The sequence below is a fragment of the Ursus maritimus genome, unplaced genomic scaffold, assembly GCF_017311325.1.
Source record: "Ursus maritimus isolate PB19 unplaced genomic scaffold, ASM1731132v1 scaffold_13, whole genome shotgun sequence".
Classification (NCBI taxonomy): Eukaryota; Metazoa; Chordata; class Mammalia; order Carnivora; family Ursidae; genus Ursus; species Ursus maritimus.
In genome coordinates this window covers 23,800,880-23,810,330 of record NW_024423675.1, presented here as the reverse complement: position 1 = coordinate 23,810,330, position 9,451 = coordinate 23,800,880, and positions in this window count along the sequence as shown.

The following is a 9,451-nucleotide window of genomic DNA, read 5'->3' as shown; positions in this document are numbered from 1 at the left end:
GAGGGAGAGGGAGAGAGAAGGCACACATGGTGGGGGGGCGGAGGAGCAGAGGGAGAAGCAGACTCCCTGTTGAGCAAGGAGCCAGATGCAGGGCTCAATCCCAGGACCCTGGGATCATGACCTGAGCCCAAGACAGATGCTTAACCAACTGAGCCACCCTGGCGCCCCTGATCTCTCAGAATTATGGAACTCCCACGAAGTGAGGTGTGGAAAGAAAAAAGGAGACTCGGATGCTTTTTCTGGGCCCTCACTTCCAACTTGAACCAAAGCAGCTCTCCCTTCAGCTCTTTTAAATCGTAATAATGTTCCATTTGAAAACAATACTACAAAATGGATTAGTTGCTGCAAAAATTGGTTTGACACCTGGAGAGGGAGGTCTTGTTAAATGAAGAGAACAGCGTAATGAGGAGTGAGGATCTGGAACCAGATGTGGTAGAGTTTGCTAATGGCTCCCACAAATGCATTCTCCCCTTTTTCTTTAAAAAGATTTTATTTATTTATTTGACAGAGATAGAGACAGCCAGCGAGAGAGGGAACACAAGCAGGGGGAGTGGGAGAGGAAGAAGCAGGCTTATAGCAGAGGAGTCTGATGTGGGGCTTGATCCCACAACGCCGGGATCACGCCCTGAGCCGAAGGCAGACGCTTAACCGTTGTGCCACCCAGGCGCCCCTCCCCTTTTTCTTTTTAATAATAAAGCCCTGAACTCCTGCTCTCTTCTGATTGTAGCTGGTACAAGGCCCCCCAAGTAGAAGCCATATTTCCCGGCTTTCCTCGAGCTAGCCCTGAGTCACATGACTGAGTCCAGAGCAATGAGGTATGAGTAGAGGTGACGTGTGTACATTCTGTGTCAATTCTTTGCAAAAAAAGAAGCTGATTGCCCGCTCTTTCTTTTTTCCCCTTTGCAATGACTGGGAATAGCTACCTTAGTCTCTAAGACAGAAGCAAGGCCTGATGATGATGTCAGAGCCGCCCCACCAGACCTTGACTGCGATTTTTGAACTATGATATAGGTGAAAAATAAAATTCCATGTAGTCGAGTCCCTGCATTTTGAGGCATTTTTTTGTTTTTTTTGTTTTTGTTTGTTTTTTGGTTTCTAATAGTAGCTCAGCTTTTACCCACAGTAATACAACAAAGGTCGTACAAAGAGTTGTGAGGTCAGTCTCATTAGAAATGCTGACTTCAAAGAATTTAATCTTCAATGTAATTGAGTTTAATGTCATGTTTACTATGAAATAACATGGTATGGAAGTATATCACTCCAATCAGTGCTGTATAGGCCAAAACAGGCAGATTCCAGTCATTATTGTCCTTATTATTTGAGACAGCAGGAAAGAAAAGCAGGATTAAAGGCAAAGACACATCTAAACCAATAAACATGGTCAGAAATTAAGAAGGGGGGGTAGTATTACAACACAAGTGCCTGGCGGCCAGTGTGAAAGCATGACACGAAGAGAAATTTGGGCAAAGTGGCAGCTGGGAGAAATGTTCTCATTATTTATTCTGCACTTATGTTCTATTTTGCCCTATAAGAAGCTTCTGAGACTTTACCAAATAATAACAGTTATCTTACAAACACCCTGATGCTTCACAGTTTCCACAGCTTCACAGAGATCTTAGTGTGGTCTCTTTTCCAAGGGTTTCTCCATGCGTAAGATCCACCTGCCCTCATATGTCCTGCCCTTGCCCCCAAATAAACACGTTAAAACTTGAACTCCCTTTCTGTCCATAGACATTGCTTCATTGTCTGTCGTCTGCTTGCCAGTTTTCTTTTCTTTCTTTTTCTTTCTTTCTTTCTTTCTTTCTTTCTTTCTTTCTTTCTTTCTTTTTCTTTCTTTCTTTTTCTTTCTTTCTTTCTTTCTTTTTGCCATTTCCAAGACTTTTTTTGACTTTTCTTCCCCCTTCATTTGGTTAGCCAATGTCAACATGTCCTCCTTTTCTTCCTTTAGACTGGTTTTTAGACTTACCCATTGTCCTCTGTTCTCACACCCACCACTTGGTCTCAGAACAGAACACGTCAAACCCTGGAAATGGCCCACAATATTCTACTGGGTCCAACTGACTTGGTCATAACCGAATTCTGTTTGTTCCCTCAGGTCAAGATCTGAGAAATTGCTCTAACAGCTGCTGTTAGCATTTCACTTCCTTCCTCCAGAACCCATGAGGGTTGGCTGCATTTGCCTATTGCTGATAAACCCTATTTACCTTCTTGCCAGGCCTTCCGTAAAATGCCCCTAATGAAATCGTTCTGGGATAGTAGCTAAGAGCACAGGTTTTGGAGTCCTCATGAACTGGCTTCAAATTTTAGCTTCACTACTTACAGACTCTGGTATGGCCTCAGTTGATGATCTGTAACCGATGGTAATGCCCCCTGGCAAGGCCTTGCGAGTGTCTGAAATTGGGTGGCCTCTGTGTGATGCGTAGAATAGTATGCAACACAGTGGGCATTCGGTTCATTTACTTACTGTAATTGTGCAGCCGTGCTGCCTCTGCTCCTGTCCTCTGGAACATTCCTTGCTTTCCTGCACAGCATCTTCCCTCCTCTTTCTCTGGCACTTTAGTGTCTGTCCCCCTCCCTTCCCAGTAGAAGTCCTATTTTCCTCATGCAGTCTTCTCCGAATTCCCATTGTTTCTGTAACTGATCGATATGTTTTCATTTATTTTCTTCAGCTACAGATGAAGTGTACCCTGAGGGATAGGAATCATTATTGTTCTCTTTTTTTACTCTCTTCAGCATCTGGCTAATACTGGTCACATATCATCTGCTCAACATCTAGTAATGAAGGTATTAAAATAGATGGATTCACAAGTATTCTGAAATAACAAACTCTTCAAAATTACTATTCTAGGAAAAATTTTGGAACACATGTCCGAAAGTCGCCTTGATGCTGTTTGATCCCACTTTGCCCCTGCTTTATACAATTTCCTGTGTAACGTGACTAAACTTGAGACTAATTCATAATATGGTGAAGCAGCTCATGGGAAGGCTATTAGGTGAATGGGATTGAGAGAGGAAGTTGAATCTGAGAGTTGAAGGGTGAAGGGGGCAAAGGGAAAAAGGAAAAGATAAAAACTGAGAGCAAGAAAGGAAGGTAACATGAGTAAGGCTAACATCAGACTAATGCAGCGTTATGCTGAAACCTTGGTATGAGTGGTCTCATCAAACTCAAATCAGAAGCTTGAACGACAGGTGTTAACAAACTTTGCAGAAGTGGGATATAAGACACTTACGAAAGGGTACATTAAGTCTAAAAGCTTGCATTATGAGTGAACGTTTATTGAGCCATCGTTGTCCCAGAGGCATAGTGGGGATACCCAAAGCACTGCTGGTCTGTGGGATGACGGGGTGACTTTCAGGACCCCTCATCCTGAGGGTAGAGAGTTCTAGGTTAGACTGGTGGTGGTTTATCAGAGTCCCCAGCTTTGGTAAACTCTGGGCTTTAACTTTTCCCTCTGAGTCTCTATGACTGTCAAAACTCAGCTCAGTTTTGCTACTATTTTATTTTTTCTAGATCAGCAAATGACTTCAGAACAAAAGTGGCTTTACTTCTTTGGAATCCTGTCTTTCAGACTTCAGTTCGGTAATTCCTCAGTATCTGATTATCTCTTTGATGTTTTAAGAAGCAATTATTATTATTATTATCATAAATAATTTGTTCAGCAAGTTTCACTTGTTCTCAGTAAAAGCATAGGTCTCAATTACTTCGATTGTAATTATTAGAAGGAAGCATGTCATTGCATTTAATGGATATAGAAATTGAAATTTAAAGAGTTATCTCTCCAACGGAACCAGAATTTGAATCCAATTTGCTCTTGTCTTAAACCTGCTCATTTTGCTCTGTCATATAGGCTGGCAAGTGAATTTGGTAAAATTTGGCTATCAGATTAATGTATTGGGAAAAATTATAGGAAGCAGCAGTTCTGCCTTTATCTCACTTTTAGCCTTGGTTCATAACACGCCCTCCTCCAATAGCATTAGTTACTAAAGAGATAAAAGAAAGAAGATTAGGGGCGCCTGGGTGGCGCAGCGGTTGGGCGTCTGCCTTCGGCTCAGGGCGTGATCCCGGCGTTATGGGATCGAGCCCCACATCAGGCTCTTCCGCTATGAGCCTGCTTCTTCCTCTCCCACTCCCCCTGCTTGTGTTCCCCCTCTCGCTGGCTGTCTCTATCTCTGTCAAATAAATAAATAAAATCTTTAAAAAAAAAAGAAAGAAGATTAATAAAGGCTGCTGGCTATTGCTGACTCTATACTTCATGCCGCAAAGAAAACTGTTTTTTTTTCTTTTTTTTATCATGCACCCAGGTGGTGAAATGATGGAATCTATCTCCGAAGGGCTTAGAGCGCTTAACCAATGCGATCTCATTAATCCTCACAACACGATCTTAATGTCTCTGTTTTATAACGGGTGCAATTTACCAGTTGGAAGAAATTAACTCGACTCAGATCTTGATTTTAAAAACTCTTCTTTTTGGATCCCTTGATTGTTATGCGCATGTCCTGGGCTGCCTCTCCATATTGAGTACTTTGCGGTTTATCTAGTGTGACATTTAAAAGTAAGACTTTATGTGAACACTTTGTAAGACCCAAGGTAAATGGTGTTAAACGGGTGGAGTTAAAAAGATGCGTTAAAGGGATGGTGTTAAGGGGTGGTTCTGGGGCTGGGGTAGACATTTCTCCTCGTCTGATATGAAATGAAACATAGACTTGGAGGCAACTCAACCATGAACCAGGCCAACAGCACAACATTATCTTCGATAAATGTAGAAAATTGTGATTAAGGATCTTCTGCTTCGACTCTATGGACAATTATCCTAATTCTATGCTGTCACTTCTCAGCAATAAGCAAATGGCACTGTTACACATTTGTGTGCAGTATGCTTTGAAACCGAAGAATGTGGCACTTCAATATTGTTTCTTATAACCATACCAAGGAGACGAGATGCTCATCAAATATTGACAGAGTGCACCTGAGGGCAAAGACTTTTTCACACACCTTTAAAAAAGGTCAATAAAAATATTTTCTTCAAAGCTTAAAAGTCACCCACCCTCTTGTTCAAAACTTGCTTACGTGCCTGGTATCTACACACCAGAAATGACGCATACCGGAATCAGAACTTTATCCCTGACCCCCCCTGAACTTCGGACGGGAAAGGTCACATATCCAAAGCATGAAGAAGCAGGAAGCTCAGATCGCCTTTTTGCCACATCCTGGTAGTTTGCAGAGTGAAGTTTTTGTTAGAAGAGCTGCAAGGTCACGATGGGGCAGCGCGTTAACTTGGTCATGCTTATGTAGCAAGAAAAATGACCGCTGGTCTGGCTGAGGACACCTCTAACAAAGCCGACCTGGAGTTAAATATAAGGAAAACAATTCGGGTAGCGTGAGCCACATTAGCCAGACATTTTCTACGGCCAGAGTCCAGGAAAATCATGCTTTTATGACAGGCTACGTCAGAGCAAGGCCTCATGGTGAGCTGGGGGTTTAACCAGCTGATTAAGGGGGCTCAAGGTTGTATTGGGCAATTACTCCTTTTGTTTCTGTTGTCAGGGTTATGAGCTATTTCTATTTCTCAGAAATATCTATGTTACTATAGGACATTTCAGAATTCAGATAATGGCCACTCAAAGCAGCACATGGACAGAAAAGATGACTTCATGTCAAGACAAGGCTTTGGGAATAAGCTGAAATCACTGGATGTCTGCATATTAATGAGGGGGAGCAGGTGAACATTACCAAATGGAAGCACAGAGGGTGGCTGGAGAAATCGCCAGGGGCTGTGCAGGCCCCGAACGACTTGCTATTAAGTACAAGCTAATGGACTGATGCTTCAGATTCTATCAGGCGCAAAGGATCCATAGGAAGCGAAGAGCTAGGGGGACTCATTTCCTTTCCTCTTTATAGTATAATATTTCAGCTGGCAATATAATAGTAATCAGAGATGGGGTTATTACTTAGAAGTAGTGTTAATTTCAGCATAAAGCAGAACAGTAAGGAGTTACTGAAATACTAGGAAGTGTTTTGATTTTAATGTAGTTCTGTGTCAGAATGGCATCGTCGAGAGGGTGTTACAGAGGGCTGTGGAGTCAAACGGCCTGGGTTCAAGTCGGTCACTATTATGTGCTAGCCCTGGGACTTTGGGAAGTTACTCACTTGTCCTTTCGGAGGTTCAGTTTTCTGTAACATGGGGGCAATACTATTCCCATCATTGTTACAGTATAATCTGACATAGGTGATTTAGTATTGTAAGTAAAATGGATAGATAAAAATCTGTGTTAAAAAGTAATTTTTTACCAGAAGACTTTTAGTTTCTTTCAAGTAGCAGTATTCTTTTTTTTTTTTAAGATTTTATTTATTTATTTATTTGACAGAGAGACAGGCAGAGAGAGAGGGAACACAAGCAAGGGAGTGGGAGAGGAAGAAGCAGGCTCCTAGCAGAGGAGCCCGACGCGGGGCTCGATCCCAGAACAAGGGGATCACGCCCTGAGCCAAAGGCAGATGCTTAACGACTGAGCCACCCAGGGGCCTCAAGTAGGTACTCTGGTATTCTGGTACATTTAAATATGCTCTGATTTATGCAAATCTTGACTTAAACACATTCCAGAAAGCCTTCTGTAATCCTAAGTATTTGCCCTGTCCCCATGCTCTAGACTTTGTCCTCTTTTTTGTCCTTTCCAGAAGTCTTAGCTCAGAACTGGGAGTCCCTAAAGGGAGACTCAGTCGCTGTGGCAGAAAGGTGAATTTAAGCAGCGGAAATTCTTCAGTTCCTTTCTGTTAGCTCCGGGCAAGTCAACACGGGAACAGTGTTACTCTAAGGGTGTGGGTCAAGAATGCAGATGAAACCCTAAGGTAGACATTGCAAATTTGAGTAGTGTCTGTAGAAATTTAACCAATCTCCCATTCTCTGATACAAAACTGTGGCTCAGTCAGTTAAGCATCTGCCTTCAGCTCAGGTCATGATCTCAGAGTCCCGGGATCGAGCCCCATGTTGTGCTGGCCACTCAGCGAGGAGTCTGCCTCTCCCCCTGCCCCTCCCTCTGCTTATGCTCTCTATCTCTCTCTCATGAGCAAATAAAATCTTTAAAAAGAAGAATCTGGTTAAAAAAAATCATGTGCATGTATTGTAAGATAGAACTCAAAATTCGCGTAAAGACTTCAAAGTAATTTGACGTTGGAGGTGGGCGTAATGTAAAACGTAAAATGTAGCAGTATTCCTCTCTGACATTAAAGTACTGTGAGGCAATTACAGAGAAAGACGGTTAGCTCTGTATTCCCAAGTGTGGCTTCCACCCCACCCCAAATAGAGGACAACTCTTAGTTTCATTGGATTCTTATGAGACTCATCTTAAGGAAGAAATCGTTTTTGTTTGACTACTTTTTCCAATGAAAAAGATAAGTTTTTGCCTTCACTTGTGCTTTTTAAACTAACCCAGTCAGCGGAATTGTTATTAATTACTGGTGTTTATGCTTGTTAATTTAGTGGTTATAATATTATATACACATTTTTCTCATTCTGTTCCTCCTTCTCCTTTTTCATAACCAAACCAAGAATTAACATTATTCTGGTGTTTATGGGAAATACAGAATTAGCCATCTAAGGCTATCTGAGGTAACTACTGTCTTTCAATACATATTTCTTGAATTTTAGACAAATAAAGAAGAACATTTTCTATTTTTGAAGCTACATAACTTTAATTAGACACTACAATAATTTTCTTAAGTCTACGTTCTTCTTTTTGAGATAGAAAAAGAAAAGAAAAACTGACAAGTAAGTCATCCCTTTGACTTGATACCTTGGATTACATTTTTACAACATAAAATTTTTATCACATTTGAACCATCGCCTTATTGAGCTACTTTTAAACAAACAGGAGTCTTGACTTCTAAATCTATGTTTAAAAAAAAGAATTGATTTTAATGGATATAAATTGACTAAAGCAGGGATTGGCAAATTTACAGCCTTTGGGCTAAATCTGGTATACAGCCGGCTTGTTCGTGTACAGTCTGAGTTAAAAATGGCTTTTACATCTTAAAGTGTTGTAAGAAAAACAAAGGCCGTGCTACAGAGACTGAATGTGGTCTACAAAGCTCAAAGTATCTACGAAGGTTTGCTGACCCCAGGTCTAAAGGATTACATGATATATTGTCTTTTAATTCCTACTAATGCTGTCCTCATCCTTTCCAGGACTCACTGCTGTTTGATGGTCCAACCTCTTCGTTGAGGATGGCTTCCGTTACCAAACACGATAGCTCAGTTCCCATAGAAAAAGCTGTGGCTTTTCCTGATTTTTTCATGGCTTAATATAGTAACATCTTAAATTCATTCTCTGACCTTTATGCTAACTAGAATTACCCTTCCCTAAGCTTGAGTAGAATCTTGTTTTCTGGCCTAAATTATTCAAGAATAATTCTCATTAGTGGGTGGTAAAGGAAAGCAAGAAGACTGAAGTTTAGAATACTAACTAGTCTTCCAACTATATAAACGCATGTTGCAAAGAAATCTTCTTTCATCATGAGAAAGAAGACAGAAGCTCAGGCGTTAACCAGTCATAGAAAAAGGGCTTTTGCTTTTAAAATGGAGATAAAGAAGGACAATCCGGTGTTTTGGGAAATTGCAAACTGCTACTTGTATTGTTTTTTTCTTAAGTGGAAATGTACATGTGAAAAACACCATTCTCTTCCTGCAGGAAAACAGAAAACCAATTCTCAATTACTTTCTCTTTTTTGTGACCAGTGGTGATTTACCCCTCGCAGGCCAGAACATGGGCTCCTGCTGACATTCTGGCCCCAGATATCTGACCTTCGTTTGTACCATTTCATGCACAGAATTCCTTCCATTAACTTAAGAATCGCAAACAATCCAGTACAGAGTAAAAGCAGTAACTAAAGAAAATATGATCTAGTGCAAGGAGATTTGGAAACAAAGAAAAACAATTAAAAAAAAGATCAGATTAACATTGTAAACTGTTATCAGACACACATCAGGTCTGTGAAAGATTATTCCTGGAAGCTTTCTGAGAATTTTCTTGTTTGTTTTCAAAAAACTAAAAATAATTTTACAAATGTGTAGTATTAAATATTAAGTTTTATTCAATAATTGGTTAAATCTCAGTTGATTCCATTTGCAGTTCTCCCAACTGCCCAATTTTGTTCTCATTTAGACATTGGTCTTGATGCAGAAATGAAGAAACAAAGGATTAGATTAATCGTTTTTATGTAGACAGGCAGAATTTGGGCAGGTTCCTTAAAATTCCCTTCAGACCTTGTGGGAACAGTACAATCAACCGCAAAGCCATTCCTGGAATATTTACTCTTGCTCGGCTCTGGAAGATTTTTGGTTGTCACATGGCCTTGGAGAAATGCACGATCTCGCTTCCTTGCTAGGGGGCCCCTTCCCATGGCGCTGGCTGTAGCTCTGTGCTGACCTTTGATGGAGGGTGACAGCCACTTCCTGGC